The sequence below is a fragment of the Schistocerca serialis genome, chromosome 4 (assembly GCF_023864345.2).
Source record: "Schistocerca serialis cubense isolate TAMUIC-IGC-003099 chromosome 4, iqSchSeri2.2, whole genome shotgun sequence".
Classification (NCBI taxonomy): Eukaryota; Metazoa; Arthropoda; class Insecta; order Orthoptera; family Acrididae; genus Schistocerca; species Schistocerca serialis.
In genome coordinates this window covers 65,189,726-65,208,624 of record NC_064641.1, presented here as the reverse complement: position 1 = coordinate 65,208,624, position 18,899 = coordinate 65,189,726, and the positions used below count along the sequence as shown (strand labels likewise).

The following is an 18,899-nucleotide window of genomic DNA, read 5'->3' as shown; positions in this document are numbered from 1 at the left end:
TCGCCTCTTACGACAGGCAGGAATACCGCGGGCCTATTCTAACCCCCGAACCCACAGGGGGGGCATCATCATAGTCCCCAAAGACTGAAGAAAAAACACATGCATGCATGCGTGCGTGTGTGTGTGTGTGTGTGTGTGTGTGTGTGTGTGTGTGTGTGTGTGTGTGTGTGTGTGCGCGCGCGCGCGCGCGCGCCCACACACACGTGCATGCGCACGCGCGCGCACACACACACACACACACACACACACACACACACACACACACACACACACACACGGGTGCACGCATGTGCATGCACTGTCATCTCCGGGCAGTAAGGTCCTACTGCGTCTGACAGGAAACATCACCAACCTGATCTCTTATTTTAAGGAGATAAAAGCACATTTGCAAGATATTAGTTTCAGAAATCAATCCCACAAGAAAATTTGGGCCATAATTACAATAGTATGCAGTTACGACCTTCTGAATGCGCAGCTTTTAAACATTTGCACGTTGTCACTCATCCCACAGCAGGCTGCATCATCACTCACTTCCTCCTTTTTACATCCCTGCTCTATTGTGCCAATGAAGCTCTTTGAAGACTGGGACTGTGGTGAAAGGGCAGCCTGATTATCATCATCACCATCCTCATGTAAGGAGGCTTCGAATGCCAGTCTACTATTTTGCCTGCCACATCTTCACACATGAAGTTATCTATGATTTCTACAATTAAATTGAAATATATAAGTAATAGCACAAAGAAAGCCCCATACATTTTCATTTGCCTTGTATAAAAGTTAGTTAATAACCAGATATAATGATGCTTCTTAGATACGACTTACAAGGGCTCTCATTCTTCAACATTTAAACACAGCACTTTGATCTTCATTCTCTACCGCCCCTGGAGGTGCCACACTATCCCTTATTTGTTCACCAACTTTGTGAACACAAACCTTTTACTCAGTCCAATGTACAGTACTTCTACTTGGTCATTAGGTGTCTGCAGTGGGACAGAGTGAGTGACAAACACTGTGCATGAATGTTTAAAAGATGTAGGTTCAGAAGGTCATAACTGCATACTATGAAATTATGGCCCAAATATTCATATGAAATCATTTGGCGGGGTTGATATCTTTGCATGTGTTCTTTTTTCTCCTCAAAATAAAGAGGTCAAATGATGATGTTTCCTTGTGAGGTGAGCAGCGATTTCAGCTGCAGTGGATAGTGGGCACATAGAAGAATCATGGGGGTGGGGGTGAAGAAGGTGTAGTAGGTTAGGGGCAGGAGAAGATGCTAGTGTTGCTTGTGGGAGTGTGCAATATGGCAGGGACAGGATAACTAGCAGCTGGGTGCAGCACTGGGAGGCTGTGCCGGGGGAGAAGGGCAGAGGGGAGAAGTAGAGAAGAGGAAAGGATTATGGAGGTGCACTGGCAGGATAGATTGTATATGTAGGGCTGGAGTGACAGCAGAGAAGGGGACAGAGGCAAGCAGAGAACAGTTTCTAGTGAAAGTCAACACCCGAGGTTTATGTGAACAAAGGATGCATTGCAAAGAGAGTTCTCACCTTATCCATTCACTTCACCATGTGTTCCTCGACCCAACAAGCCACCTTTGTTGACATAAACCTCTATCTCCAGGATGCCTACATCAGTACTTCTGCCTACATCAAACCTACCAACCATCAACAGTACCTCCACTTCAACAGCTGCCAACAATTTAACACCAAAAAGTCTCTCCAAACAACCTAGCCATCCTCCTTTGTCACATATGCAGTGATGAACAGTCCCTCTCCAAATGTGTCAAGGGTTTCACTGAAGCCGTTAGAGACCAAAATTACCCTTCCCACCTTGTCCAGAAATTGATATCTCTCTTGTCTCCCCAGTCACCTACTGACCCAACAACCAGCCACAAAGGAGCACCCCCAACACTTAGTACCACCCAGGACTGGAGCAAACTGAATCATATTCCCCACTTGGGCTTCAATTCCATCTTGTCATGCCTTGGAATGAGAAATATCCTGACCACCCATCCCACAGTGGCATTCCACTGCCCACAGAATCAATGCAGTATACATGTCAATCCATATGTCCCCCCCCCCCCTCCCCGCCCAATTCCCAACTCCCTGCCCCTTGGTTACCATCCCTACAATAGACCTAGATGCAAATCCTGCCACTACTATCTACTCCTGCCCTGTCAATGGTGTCTTCTACTTCATGAAAGGCAGGGCCACCTGTGAAAGCAGCCATGTGATCTACCAACTTAGCTACAACCACTGTCTGACATTCTAGAGGATACGTGAGAAGTCGCATCCTGGTTTTAAATGTCCATAAGTTTTGTGACTGTTGATATTTATTAATTAACATTGATGTGTTTTGTTCCAGTATCCCTGAGAATACCCTGACTGTCCATAGCACCTTCTTATGGTGAACGACAAGATGGCAGGAAAGCTAACGTTACAGAAGAGCATAGTTCGCTTCACCACTTGAAGTGTGTGAAGGGTGTTCATGGCTCTCATGCTACACTTCATGCTAAAACCATTTAGATTTGTCTCACCAAGGTAATGACAGCTGGGTCAGTTGTGGATAAACCATGAGGAAGAAGACCTTTGGTGGCACAATCTCCAGAAAGTGTGGCAGCAATGAGGGATGTCTTCACATGCAGTCCTGGTAAATCAACAAGCCAGGCAGCTTGTAAGAGCGAAATCAGCAGTCCCATGGTGTGTGTTGTGTTAAAGAATCACTTGATCCAGAAACCATGTTATGTTCTGGAATTATCGTTGGAGGATTGTGACAGGTGGATGGAAAACGAGGAAATTATGCTGCCATGGCATAACAACTGGCCTGATTTGTTCAAGAGCAGTATGTTCAAATGTGTGTGACATCTTATGGGACTTAACTGCTAAGGTCATAAGTCCCTAAGCTTACACATTACTTAACCTAAATTATCCTAAGAACAAATACACACACTCACACCCGAGGGAGGACTCGAACCCCTGCCGGGACCAGCCACACAGTCCATGACTGCAGCAACTTAGACTGCTCGGTCAAGAGCAGTATTTGGAGTGATGACACAATATTTTACACTTGGGATGTGTCAATCAACACAACTGTCATTACTATGCAGAAACAAAACCAGAAATGACAATTGAAAACTCACGAAGTTGCCCAAAATTGACAGTCTGGTGCAGTATGACAAGGGATCATCTCACTGGACCATTCATATTGCGAGACACCATGAATAGCAACCAATATCACCAGATGCTGAATGGATACATGTGGCCATTGATATAGCAATGGGACAATATTGTGGATATCCTCTTTCAGCACAACAGAGCACCACCTCATTTTGCCTGCATCGTTCATGACTGGCTGGATAAACACTTTCGAACCCGCCTCCCCTACAAGAGCCTCTCGATGCTGCACCTTGCTGATGACTATCCTGCCCCCGCCATGTCCCTGCATACTACGAGAGGCAGTACTAGCATCTTCTTCCACCCCCATTCTGCCATTTCTGAATGGCGTGCGAGAAGCCCATACCTCATCCCTTGTGACTACTTCTTGTGGGGTTCGGCCAAAGAAGAGGTTTACCAAAGAAATTCATGCACTCTATATGAATTACAGGATAGGATCATAGTTGCATCACAGTAAAACCACCACCTGTTCTTAGTGGACTGTGACTTGACTATGCTTAAACATATTTTTCAACACAAGTCTGTCCTAAGTGTGTCACATATCTGTATTGGCCCATGGACTAAAATGTAACGACACTGCAACACTAAAGGCAAATCACAGGTAGGAATTAAGTACTAATCAAACAATGAACTGACATGCAAGGTGTGTCCCAAAAATCATGAAATATACCTTTTAAAAAAGATTTATTAACAGTATCTTTAAGAGGATTATGTTTTTTAGAGTCCCCACTGTGAGCATTTATATATTTATTCCACCATCTCTCCCATGCGCGGTATACCCCTTTGAAGGCCATGATGGGAATCTCATTTAAAGCTGTTGTCATACTCACTCAGATAGCCTCACTGTTGTCAAAACAGCTTTCGTTGAGTATGCTTTTGAGCTTGAGCAAAGAAGTCACCAGAGTGGTGTCAGCACCATACAGTGGCTGCGGCACTTCGCTAGGAACTCACGAACACAATGAAATTTGCTGGGAGCATTGTCATGATGCAGCAGACAGGTAGTTACAATGTCTTTTCACATGTGGATGACCCTTTTCCACAATATTTCCAGAACACTCACACAGTAGGCAGTGTTAACACAGGTAGTTACAATGTCTTTTCACATGTGGATGACCCTTTTCCACAATATTTCCAGAACACTCACACAGTAGGCAGTGTTAACAGTGTCACTTATGTACAAACTCTTTGTCAAAAACACCCTCTGCATCAGACAGACTACCAACATTGTTTTCTAATTTGGGTCTGTTCATCCTTGCCACCACCTGTTTCCCAGAAGCCAAGGTATACCATTTACTACTTCATGTCATATTGAAATAACCTTGTGTCATCATTGTTAGGGACAACCTCTGGCTGAAATTACTGACTTACTAGACATTTTGATTAAAAAACTGACAAACACCCCCCCCCAACACACACACACACACACACACACACACACACACACACACACACACACACACACAACATACTGACTCAAATTTATCATTAGGAATCATTATTAAAGAACTACTAAAGCACTTTTAAAGCTACATCTACGAAAATTGGTATTTGCCTTCTCAGTATAAAAACAGGTTTCAATGTTTTTGGAAATTCGACCCCTGAGGGGATGAAATAGAATTTGATTGATTTGTTGGCTCCTCATCGCCGAATCCAGACCACTAAAGGAAAAACTTGAAATTTGGAGAGAGTGTCGATCTTGTACTGTAGGCGTCGTTTACTATGGGATTGATTGAAATTCCATCCCTAAGGAGCTAAGTACGGGATGAACTTTTTCTTTTTTGAGAATATGTCACTATTAAGGCAATTTTGAATTTAGAACTACAAAAATTGTTGTCTAAATTCTCGTCAGAAGTTAAAGTGCATGCTTCAGTATTTTTGGAAACTTAACCACAATCACAACACAGCAGTGGGCGACAGCTTTCTTGGAAAACAGATCATTGCTGAAGTCACAAAAAATCATTTTTAAACCTACATCTATGGAAACTGATATTTCACTTCCAAGCTTGAGGGGGAGGGGGGACTGTTTCAGTGCTTTTGGAAATTCAACCCCTAAGGGAGTGAAATAGGACATGCAGTTTTTCTGAAAATATTTTGTTATATTAAAACATATTTAAAGCTAAATCTATGAAAATTTTTATTTGGCTTCTGTATAAACACATGTTATGGGCTGAAAGTTTCCATGGAAATATCATGATTTGAGCTCAAAAGCAGAATTAACTAAGACTCCGACTATAGTTGCCAGAATCCTTTTTTAGTCAGAAGTAAGTTTGGAAAAGATCATTCTTCAACGGCCTTAACTAATGTGCGGGGAAGTTTAAAAGACATTGCAATTTGCGAACAACATAAAAATTCGATTAAAAAAGAAAAGAAAGAAAGTTAGATCTGTGCACACCACACAGTTAACTTGACTGAAGCAGCAGGTGCTAAGCTAGTCAACATACAAAATTATTTTAAAATTACAAATTATTTTAAAATTACAAATAATAATAATAGTAATAATCAGGAAAATAATTGCGCTTTATAATAATACTGATGTTCTTCAGTTCAGCACAAATATACCTAAAACAAGAAAAAGCTTTAAAGTCAGCTGTACAGTACAAATTTCAGAATAATACAAACAAAATGTTTACAATTTTTAAATGTAATGTGGAAAAGATCTCATTTTCTTCACAAGATCAGGTCACAAAGTCTGACTTTTTGCTTCTTTAGAAGTTATAACACTGATTTTTCATTTATCAACTACTTTCTGTACCTTTTCTATGTCTTTCATTTTCTTCACTTCTCATTTCCTAATTTTCATAGCTCTCCCCAACACTGCTTGGGTCACACTACTTCCCACCAAGTCCTTTTTATTTACTGTTTCTTTCAAGCATTTGTTTATGTCATCCGGTAATCGGTCAACAGTGAACCTTTACTCCTTTTCTTTCTCTTTCAGTTTCTTCAGTGCTCATTCACTGTGTTCAATATTCACTTTTTCAATCTTACTCTTCACAGTTGCTTGTGATAATTTTTCTTCTTTCTGTTCTTGTTTCCTCAGGTCTTCCTCGGCCACTCTCTTCTAATTTTGCAGTACTGCTTGTATCTGACATGAGCTGTAAGTGCCAACTGAAGAAGTCCCTGAGTGATGATTACAAAGTGAGCCTTAACCTTAACCACATTTATTAGAGCATCTCTTACAGTCAAATAAGCATCCAAAGTTCTTGCAGCATCTTCATTCTACATGTTCCCCAACAATGGGAGCCCCTTTCCACACCTGTGCTGCTATGCGAAAGTATAAGTACAGCCTTCATGATTTATGTAACAGTAGTGGATTTTTTTCCTCCAGAGGTATACATCTGTCCAAAAAAACTGACTAACTCCCATAAACATCCACTGGCTCCTTGTCTCTACTTGATTCTTCTTCCTCCTCTAATGTCAGTTACTCCCTTCATCAACTAGCGCATGTACAATGTACTCTCAATTGGGAGAACTGAAGCTAATTTCACAATGTTGTGTATGATCCTTCTTTCACCCTCTTTGCAGGATGCAAAGATCAAACACACCACAACACAGGTTTATCCAAACAAGAATTTTCCAAGATATAAATACAAGCAAACACATAGAGCTTTCCAGCTTGCTTAGGAATTTAGCATCTTTCTTGAGCAATTAGTTTCTTGATAAATTCAATTTCTCTAGTGTCAAACACTATGTTTTTCACTGGTGAGTAATATTTATCACAAAATGCTTGAAGACTTAACTGAGAACCACTAACACAAAATCAATTCATGTGTTTTCCACAAAAATTGAGAGTTCACTGTAGATCAGATGCATTAAATGCTCTCTCTTTAGGGAAAAAAACAACAACAAAACAAGAGTGAATTGTGAACATGTTTAAGCACCTGTACAAGCAAATAATTTCTGCTCTGTAAGTTTTGTCTTTTTAATAATTTAACTATATATAAAAACAAAGATGAGGTGACTTACCGAACAAAAGCGCTGGCAGGTCGATAGACACACAAACAAACACAAACATACACACAAAATTCAAGCTTTCGCAACAAACTGTTGCCTCATCAGGAAAGAGGGAAGGAGAGGGGGAGACGAAAGGAAGTGGGTTTTAAGGGAGAGGGTAAGGAGTCATTCCAATCCCGGGAGCGGAAAGACTTACCTTAGGGGGAAAAAAGGACAGGTATACACTCGCACACACGCACATATCCATACACACATACAGACACAAGCAGACATATTTAAAGACATATTGGTCTTTAAATATGTCTGCTTGTGTCTGTATGTGTGTATGGATATGTGCGTGTGTGCGAGTGTATACCTGTCCTTTCTTCCCCCTAAGGTAAGTCTTTCCGCTCCCGGGATTGGAATGACTCCTTACCCTCTCCCTTAAAACCCACTTCCTTTCGTCTCCCCCTCTCCTTCCCTCTTTCCTGATGAGGCAACAGTTTGTTGCGAAAGCTTGAATTTTGTGTGTATGTTTGTGTTTGTTTGTGTGTCTATCGACCTGCCAGCGCTTTTGTTCGGTAAGTCACCTCATCTTTGTTTTTATATATAATTTTTCCCACGTGGAATGTTTCCTTCCATTATATTAATAATTTAACTATATTCTTGTAGTTCAGAGAACTCATCAACTTGCTTCTGTGCTGACTTATGAACTCTTGAAAGTATTTTTCAACAGTTGGCTATTGTTCTAAGTCTCTTGCCATCTAGTTCTAATGTCAGAACAAACTTGTTAAAATCATAAGGCAGAGAGTTCTCAATGGCATTTTTAATTTTTCAATCCATCTGCAACATAAAACATTACTTACCAGCCACAAACTTTTTTATCGCATAAACTTTTCCTTAAAAAACTATGCATAAAACTGACTATACAGACCAATCTGAAAAATACTGACTTTTACTGATTTTACTGACCATTTTCGATCCCTGCAACAATAATAAATATGTCCAATTAATCTGGTTCAATAGCCACGCATTCCTTCAGTTTACTCGCGATCAATACTCGATTGGCCTTTTACTCATCCATCAACAGTGTAAGGGCTAGCTTAGTGCACACCTTTCACAAGGTCAATTCTTCTGTAATGATATGACACACACTGGTTTAACAGCTGAACACTCATTCGATCGTCTGCTCTCAACAACCCATGCACACAAACTACACTTACGACTGTCCAGAGTGGGGATCATTGTCCACCCCTTCCTGGTCTCCCTAAGACTTCTTCGTCTACTTCATGATTTGTACATAGGAAAGAGCAGACTTCCTGAAGGCCTATGCAGACCTCGATCGCCCGACAAAAGTATTCACCATGATGTGGTCTCAAAGCAGGGGTGCACTAAATGAGCAATCCTGGCACCAGATACTCTGAGCAGACTGACCTGGCCTGCACTGCAAAGTTGAAATGCTCCACCCCCCTACCTAATTTGAACAGCCCGAACATACTGCGACCTGTTAGGGAGTGGCAAAAATATATACTACTTGACTTTCGGGAAACAACTTGTAAGCTTCAACTAACACGAAAAAACAGTAACAATTTAATCACCTGAAGTGGAAACAAGGAAGTTGCACAAACTTCCAACTGGGCTGAAGAAATGCTCAAAATGACAAAAAGCTGTGATGCTACTAGTCACACTGTAAGTACTTTTGGTCATTTACAAAAGGGATAAATTACACTGGAGAATGCCCCTTTTTTTAAACTCAAAACAGGATCGCACTAAATAGGCAATGCTGACATTAGCAATGCTCTGAACAGACTGAACTAGGTTGTGCTAACATTGCAAAGCTGAAGGTCTTCTCCCTATCTCCCCCCCCCCCCCCCACCCCCACCCAAACTCCTTACTCACCATCACTTAATCTGAACAGAGGCATGTTCAGTGCTCTCACTGGGAGAGTACATTTGTCTGCTGGGTCGGAACTCAAAGCTGGAACGTTGCCCTTTGCAAGCAGTGCTCTTACTAACTGAGCTACCCAGACACAATTCACACTCTCATCACAAAGTTTCATGTGTTCTATTATCTGTTTCTTGCTTTCATAACTTCACAGAAGCTCTCCTGCATACCTTGCTGAACTAGCACTCCTGGAAAATAGGGTACTGTGAAGAAATAGCTAGGCCACAGCATAGGGACTTGTTTCCAGAATGAAAAGATGTGTTAGCAGAAGTGAAGCTGTGAGGGCAGGTCGTGAGTCTGGATAGCTCAATCAGTATGAATACTGCCAGTGAAAGATAAGGTCCTGGGTTTGTGTGCCAGTTCAGCATACAGAGCAGATTCCACTCAAGAATGCAAGATTTACCCTGAAAACAATCCACCTGGTTGTGCCTAAGCCATTCCTCCCCAATAGCCTCCTTCCAGGAGTGCTAGTCCAGAAAGGTACACAAAAGAGCTTCTGTGAAGTTTGGAAAGTAGGGCAGTGATGCTGGCACATGAAAAGCCTTGAGATCAGGTGTCATGTCTATGTATCAGACGTTAAGGGCATTCCCCTTGAAAGGCAAGGTTTCCCATCCAGAGTCCCTGTCTGTCAGACAGTTTTAATCTGCAGGCAAGTTACTAAACAGCACACACTCCACTGCAGAGTGAAAGATTCATTCCGGAGGACATTTGTCACTTACAACAGACAGATGACACATGAGCAACAGAAAAGAACTAGGCTTTCAAAGGCCACAGCAAGGAGATGGTAGATATATGAGCGTCATCCAGCAAGTAAATCATGTTGGTGCATACAGTCTGCTCACCTGCCCTGCAGCAGCCGCTTGTTGATTTCTGGTTTTCAGTGTGATGTAGACAGTTGCCCCATGTGGTTGTGAGTTGGACCTTCCCACATGGTAAGTGCAGACATAGCTGTGACAATGGCTGTGCTGACTGTAAATCCCGCCAACTGTGACAGTCAGGGTGTTATTCATTTTCTGCAGGTAGAAAATGTTAGACCCTATGACATTCCTTGCAGACTTGTTACCATTTATGGTGAGGGTGTAACAAATGTAGTCTATGGAGTGGTGTGGTCCTGTCTTCACAGCAGCAACACAATTTGGAACAAACTTCATCAACTCAAAAACTGATGCCTTCAGTAGTATAGGACAGTGAAGGAGTCCCACTCATCGATTTCATGTCGTACAACACAACAATCAATAGTGATGCATACTGTGCTACCCTTTAACATCTTCATCCGACTATCCAGAACTGGCAAAGAGGCAAGCTCTTGCTTCAAACTGTTCTGTTTCATGACAATGTGTGACTGCATACTGTCCTGAAAATACTAGCCTTTCTTTGTGAGGAGTTTTAGTGGGACATCTTCAAGCATCCTCCCTACAGCCCAGATGCGGCACCATCGAACTTTTGCCTGTTTCCAAAGATGAAGGAGCATCTTGCTGGTAAATGCTTCACAAATGATGATCATCTGAAAGATGCTGTCATGAACTGGTTGAATAGCCAAGCAGCCACATGGTAATGCCAAAATGCATACGTTCAGTTTCTGTGCTATTATTATGGTGAAATGTTCTTTACTATCTGGATGGCCCTTGTACTATAGTAAACTCTGAGTTATCTTTTTGAAAATATTTACAAAAACACAATAATGATAAATTCTGCCAACCAAAGGGCCTTAAGATTCTTTGTGTAATGAGCATATAAAAAAACGTAGTAAACTTTCAAATGTGTTAAACAATTGACATTAAGATTGTTATTTGTTGTTCTTGTAGTCTTCAGTCCAGAGACAGGTTTGATGCAGCTCTCCACGCTACTCTATCCTGTGCAAGCTGCTTCATCTCCCAGTACCTAATGCAACTTACATCCTTCTGAATCTACTTAGCGTATTCATCTCTTGGTCTCCCTCTACGATTTTTACCCTCCACACTGCCCTCCAATACTAAATTGGTGATCCCTTGATGCCTCAGAACATGTCCTAACAACCGATCCCTTCTTCTGGTCAAATTGTATCCTCTCTGCTTCGACCATCATCAGTTATTTTGCTCCCCAAATAGCAAAACTCATTTACTACTTCAAGCGTCTCATTTCCTAATCTAATTCCCTCGGCATCACCTGATTTAATCAGACTACATTCAATTATTCTCGTTTTGCTTTTGTTGATGTTCATCGTATATCCTCCTTTCAAGCTGCACTTCCAGGTCCTTTGCTGTCTCTGATAGAATTACAATGGCATCAGCAAACCTCAAAATTTTTACCTTCTCCATGGATTTTAACTCCTACTCCAAATTTTTCTTTTGTATCCTTTACTGCTTGCTCAATATACAGACTGAATAACATCGGGGATAGGCTACAACCCTGTGTCCCTCCCTTCCCAACCAATGCTTCCCTTTCGTGCTCCTCAACTCTTATAGCTGCCATCTGGTTTCTGTACAAATTGTAAATAGCCTTTCGTTCTGTGTGTTTGACACCTGCCACCTTCAGAATTTGGAAGATGGTTCAAATGGCTCTGAGCACTACGCGACTTAACTTCTGAGGTCATCAGTCCCCTAGAACTTAGAGCTACTTAAACCTAACTAACCTAAGGACATCACACACATCCATGCCCGAGGCAGGATTCGAACCTGCGACCGTAGCAGTCGCTCGGCTCCAGACTGTAGCGCCTAGAACCGCACGGCCACTCCAGCCAACACTGTCAAAAGCTTTCTCTAAGTCTACAAATGCTAGAAAGGTAGGTTTGCCTTTCCTTAATCTATCTTCTAAGATAAGAAGTAGGGTAGACTTCACAAAATGTATTATGATCAAATCAAGCAAGACTCACATCCTTATGCTATGAGCTGTGAAGATTCTATTTGAATTTATTTGTGCAGCATAGGTGGCAGACAGTGTTCCTTATTTATAACTACAGAGTGTTGCTAATTATCAAGTTTAGACAGATGAGTAATACCATTACATTTAAGAGATGGTACACTTAACTGCAATTTGATTAATTGAACGATAGTTGCTGCACAGCAACTAGAGATCTTTTCCTACCACTTTTCCCATTACACTTCCAGCAGGGAGGAGGGGAGGGGGGGGGGGGGGGTGAAGGGGAGGGGGGGAGGACAGGAGGAGTTGAAAGTCGATTTCTGCAGGGACTACTTCAACTTCAGAAAGGGATCTCTCAAACAGAATTTTCAGAAAATAATCATTCTAAAGAAAGCAGTTTTTGGAAGTGCTTGACTCTTATTACTGACAGTGCAAAATTACATTTTTAAGGTATTCTGAAAAGGTGGAGGACAAAAGTAATATTAACAGTCTAATTTTTGGTGTTGATTAGATTGAAGAGACTGAGTGAACTGCTAACTGGCCCCCCCAGAAGTTCAATAGCTGAGTGGATGAAAGATGTCTCAAATAGAATAAACCACAGTTTAACAGGGGAGAGCTTACCTCTCCAAAAACTATTTTTCCCCCCACTACTATACATGAATGATTATTTTGTGAAAATTCTGTTTGAGAGATCCCATTCTGAAGTTGAAGTAGTCCCTGCAGAAATCGACTTTCAACTTCCCCATGAACCATGGACATTGCCGTTGGTGGGGAGGCTTGCGTGCCTCAGCGATACAGATAGCCGTACCGTAGGTGCAACCACAACGGAGGGGTATCTGTTGAGAGGCCAGACAAACGTGTGGTTCCTGAAGAGGGGCAGCAGCCTTTTCAGTAGTTGCAAGGGCAACAGTCTGGATGATTGACTGATCTGGCCTTGTAACAATAACCAAAACGGTCTTGCTGTGCTGGTACTGCGAACAGCTGAAAGCAAGGGGAAACTACAGCCGTAATTTTTCCCGAGGGCATGCAGCCTTACTGTATGATTAAATAATGATGACGTCCTCTTGGGTAAAATATTCCGGAGGTAAAATAGTCCCCCATTCGGATCTCCGGGCGGGGACTACTCAAGAGGATGTCGTTATCAAGAGAAAGAAAACTGGCGTTCTACGGATCGGAGCGTGGAATGTCAGATCCCTTAATCGGGCAGGTAGGTTGGAAAATTTAAAAAGGGAAATGGATAGGTTGAAGTTAGATATAGTGGGAATTAGTGAAGTTCGGTGGCAGGAGGAACAAGACTTCTGGTCAGGTGACTACAGGGTTATAAACACAAAATCAAATAGGGGTAATGCAGGAGTCGGTTTAATAATGAATAGGAAAATAGGAATGCGGGTAAGCTACTACAAACAGCATAGTGAATGCATTATTGTGGCCAAAATAGATACGAAGCCCACACCTACTACAGTAGTACAAGTTTATATGCCAACTAGCTCTGCAGATGACAAAGAAATTGAAGAAATGTATGATGAAACAAAAGAAATTATTCAGATTGTGAAGGGAGACGAAAATTTAATAGTCATGGGTGACTGGAATTCGAGTGTAGGAAAAGGGAGAGAAGGAAACATAGTAGGTGAATATGGATTGGGGCTAAGAAATGAAAGAGGAAGCTGCCTGGTAGAATTCTGCACAGAGCACAACATAATCATAGCTAACACTTGGTTTAAGAATAATAAAAGAAGGTTGTATACATGGAAGAACCCTGGAGATACTAAAAGGTATCAGATAGATTATATAATGGTAAGACAGAGATTTAGGAACCAGGTTTTAAATTGTAAGACATTTCCAGGGGCAGATGTGGACTCTGACCACAATCTATTGGTTATGACCTGTAGATTAAAACTGAAGAAACTGCAAGAAGGTGGGAATTTAAGGAGATAGGACCTGGATAAACTGAAAGAACCAGAGGTTGTACAGAGTTTCAGGGAGAGCAAAAGGGAACACCTGACAGGAATGGGGGAAAGAAATACAGTAGAAGAAGAATGGGTAGCTTTGAGGGATGAAGTAGCGAAGGCAGCAGAGGATCAAGTAGGTAAAAAGACGAGGGCTAGTAGAAATCCTTGGGTAACAGGAGAAATATTGAATTTAATTGATGAAAGGAGAAAATATAAAAATGCAGTAAATGAAGCAGGCAAAATGGAATACTAACGTCTCAAAAATGAGATCGACAGGAAGTGCAAAATGGCTAAGCAGGGATGGCTAGAGGACAAATGTAAGGATGTAGAGGCCTATCTCACTAGGGGTAAGATAGATACTGCCTACAGGAAAATTAGAGAGACCTTTGGAGATAAGAGAACAACTTGTATGAATATCAACAGCTCAGATGGAAACCCAGTTCTAAGCAAAGAAGGGAAAGCAGAAAGGTGGAAGGAGTATATAGAGGGTCTATACAAGGGCGATGTACTTGAGGACAATATTATGGAAATGGAAGAGGATGTAGATGAAGATGAAATGGGAGATATGATACTGCGTGAAGAGTTTGACAGAGCACTGAAAGACCTGAGTCGAAACAAGGCCCCCGGAGTAGACAACATTCCATTGGAACTACTGACGGTCTTGGGAGAGCCAGTCCTGACAAAACTCTACCATCTGGTGAGCAAGATGTATGAAACGGGCGAAATACCCTCACACTTCAAGAAGAATATAATAATTCCAATCCCAAAGAAAGCAGGTGTTGATAGATGTGAAAATTACCGAACTACCAGTTTAATAAGTCACAGCTGCACAATACTAACATGAATTCTTTACAGACGAATGGAAAAACTAGTAGAAGCCGACCTCGGGGAAGATCAGTTTGGATTCCGTAGAAACACTGGAACACGTGAGGCAATACTCACCTTACGACTAATCTTAGAAGAAAGATTAAGGAAAGGCAAACCTACGTTTCTGGCATTTGTAGACTTAGAGAAAGCTTTTGACAATGTTGACTGGAATACTCTCTTCCAAATTCTAAAGGTGGCAGGGGTAAAATACAGGGAGCGAAAGGCTATTTACAATTTGTACAGAAACCAGATGGCAGTTATAAGAGCCGAGGGACATGAAAGGGAAGCAGTGGTTGGGAAGGGAGTAAGACAGGGTTGTAGCCTCCCCCGATGTTGTTCAATCTGTATATTGAGCAAGCAGTAAAGGAAACAAAAGAAAAATTTGGAGTAGGTATTAAAATACACGGAGAAGAAATAAAAAACTTTGAGGTTAGCCGATCACATTGTAATTCTGTCAGAGACAGCAAAGGACTTGGAAGAGCAGTTGAATGGAATGGACAGTGTCTTGAAAGGAGGATATAAGATGAACATCAACAAAAGCAAGACAAGGATAATGGAATGTAATCTAATTAAGTCGGGTGATGCTGAGGGGATTAGATTAGGAAATGAGACACTTAAAGTAGTAAAGGAGTTTTGCTATTTGGGGAGCAAAATAACTGATGATGGTCGAAGTAGATAGGATATAAAATGTAGACTGGCAATGGCAAGGAAAGCGTTTCTGAAGAAGAGAAATTTGTTAACATCGAGTATTGATTTAAGTGTCAGGAAGTCGTTTCTCAAAGCATTTGTATGGAGTGTAGCCATGTATGGAAGTGAAACGTGGACGATAAATAGCTTAGACAAGAAGAGAATAGAAGCTTTCGAAATGTGGTGCTACAGAAGAATGCTGAAGATTAGATGGGTAGATCACATAACTAATGAGGTGGTGTTGAATAGGATTGGGGAGAAGAGAAGTTTGTGGCAAAACTTGACTAGAAGAAGGGATCGGTTGGTAGGACATGTCCTGAGGCATCAAGGGATCACAAATTTAGCATTGGAGGGCAGCGTGGAGGGTAAAAATTGTAGAGGGAGACCAAGAGATGAATACACTAAGCAGATTCAGAAGGATGTAGGTTGCAGTAGGTACTGGGAGATGAAAAAGTTTGTACAGGATAGAGTAGCATGGAGAGCTGCATCAAACCAGTCTCAGGACTGAAGACCACAACAACAACAACAACAACATACTATACATTCAGTTTTGCAAGTGTCGATAAAGATCCAGTGCAGCAACATTACTTTTTATATTTTATCACAGCATATTTCACTGAATTCTCTTTTCTATTCCTATATTATAGCATTGTCATGTAAACTGCTTATCACTGTTACTTATTCGTAACAAATAGTGCACTCAACAAACACACAACATTTTGCCTCATTTTAAGTCATGTTCGTATACTTTTAGAATACATGAAAGGGACACAATTACTGCTATATGTGGGGAAAATATGAGGAGGAGGAGGAGGAGGAGGAGGAGATAAGTGTTTAATATCTCATAGAAAATGACGTCATTAGAGATGGAGCACAAGCTCAGACTAGGAAAGGATGGGGGTAGGAAATCAGTTGCGCCCTTTCAAAGGGACCATCCTGGCATTAGCCTGAAACAATTTAGGGAAATCACGGAAACCTAAATCAGGATGACCAGATGCGGGATTTAACCCCCATCCTCCCAAATGTGAGTCCAATCCCGAATGCAGGTCTAGTGTGCTAACCACCACACCAAGTCACTCGGTTGGGAAAATATGAGTATGTATTTAAGATCTTTTGGGAACTGGCTTAATCTCATTTTCATATGATTGCTATATTATATTCAGAATATCTATAAAATAGTTAAGATAAAAAATTGGTCTTGTCTACTTTTCCTCTCTTACTACTTACCATCGCAAACCTTCCTCTTATTACTCTACAAAGACATGTTTTGTACTACAGACAGCCACTTCTGTACATTTCTGTGTACATATGCCCCAAGATCCAATAAATGAAGCTACTCTTCATATATTTACAGCACAATCTGTATTTTCTGTTAAATATTAATGAATGCATGTGTCTCTAGTACTTCTGTCCAATTCTGTATTTTCTCTTTCCTTTATCCACTAGATATCCCGATGGCACCCTTAAAATTATTTTTTACTTATTTCTCTAAACCTATTCACCACAAAAATACCTCCACATTTCATATGACTGTTCAAACTGTGGTGAAGAGCTTTCCTCTATCATATATTCTTCAGGCAGCTTCTGGCACACATTTATGTACCATATGAACAATATAGTGACAAAAATATAAGTTCATCTAGTTCTGATGGTGTCTCCAATAGAGTACAACAGATCTGCTGCATATAACAACCTGTCTTCTCTGAAATGTATAATGCAAAGCCTTTTTCCAGAGACTGAAATATGCCATTGTCAAACCCCTCTATAAGAATGGTGATAGGAAAGGTGTCAATAACTGCTGACCTGTTTCACTGCTGACATCGTTTTCCAGAATTTTTGAGAAGATGCTGAATTCTAGAATAGTGTATCACCTAAGCAACAGTAATATCCTTAGTAAATCACGATTTGGATTTCAGTATACTTGTTCTACTGAGAAAGCAAATTATTTGTTCACTCACCAAATTTTACAAGCATTAAATAATAGAACAGTGCAGAATTGTATTTTCTGCAACCTGACTGTGCGAATCACAATATTCTCGTAGATTAATTGAAATTTTGAGGGACTGAGGGTATAGCCAACCAGCAGATAATTTCATATCTAACTGAAGGAAAGCAAAAGGTTGTTTAGTAACTCAACCAATATAGTCCAGGGACATTATTCTTCTGGGGATGAATCATGTATGGGGTTCCCCAAGCTCAATCTTAGATACACTATTGTTCCTCGTATTTGTAAATGATCTTCTGGCTTCTAAACAACAAGCAGAATTAGTTCTTTTGCAGACAATACCAGTATTGTAATCAATCCAACCATATGTACAAAAACAGAAGAAATGGTAAATAATGTTCTTAAAAGTATTGTTGACTGGTTTCCTGTGAATGGCCTCACTTTCCATTTTAAAAAGTCACAGCATAGTCAGTTCTGCACACCTATGAGTACTGCAGCAATGACAAGTGTAACACATGGTGCAGAATAATAAATACGGTGGAAACTTCAATATTCTTGTGTGTTCATATTGATGAGGATTTAAACTGGAAATCACACATTTCAGAACTCATCAAACAGCTTATTCCAGCCACATTTGCACTTAGGATCATTTCATATCTTGGTGAGGGACTAATTATTAAGTTGCCACATTTTGCATATTTTCATTCAGTAATGTGATACGGAATAATCTTCTGGGGTAAATCATCTTTAAGAAAGGAAATCTTCATTGCTCAAAAAATGTGCTGTAAAAGTAATATATGGTGCACACTCAAATTCATCTTGTAGATATCTGTTTAAAAAGTTGAGTGTTCTGACTACTGCTTCACAGTATATTCATCTCCTCATGGAGTTTATTGTAAATAACCTCCTGCAGTTCAAATACAGTACCAATAGGAAAGCTAGACTCATTACTCCACATTAACATTGTTTTTAGCACAAAAAGGTGTACACAATGCTACAACAAAAACTTCTGATAACTTACAAGAAAAGAAACTAAAAAAGTTTCTCCTGGACAACACCTTCCATTCTGTAGAAGAATTCCTATGACTGCAATGTGGAAAGGAATTACTGACTCACATATATATATATAAAGTTGTGATGTGTATGTAAAACCAATCGTGCCAAATCATTACGATTTATCAGGCAAATGATGCAAGGAATGTGAAACTAACTAACTAACTAACTAACATCCACATCTACATGCATACTCTGCAAGTCACCGTAAGATACCCAGGGGAGGGTACCTTGTACTACTACTACTACTACTACTACTAGTAGTAGTAGTAGTAGTAGTAGTCATTCCCTTTCTGTTTCAGTAGTAACTGGAGCTCAGGAAAACAACTGTCTATGTACTTCCATACAAGCCCTAATTTCTCTTATCTTGTCTTTGTAGTCCTTACGCGAAACATGTGATGGCAGCAGTAGGATGATTCTGCAGTCAGCTGCAAATCCCACTTCTCTAATTTTTCTCAATAGTGTTTTATGAAAAGAATTTTTTTATTTCCCCCAGGGGATTCTCATTTGAGCTAA

The 18,899-nt window shown here is 40.7% G+C and overlaps 1 long non-coding RNA gene across 2 annotated transcripts in view; it reads right to left on the bottom strand.

The window, feature by feature from the left end:
• LOC126474191 (uncharacterized) overlaps positions 1–18,899 on the bottom strand; it is a 49,040-nt gene that overhangs the window by 8,659 nt on the left and 21,482 nt on the right. The window lies entirely within an intron of this gene.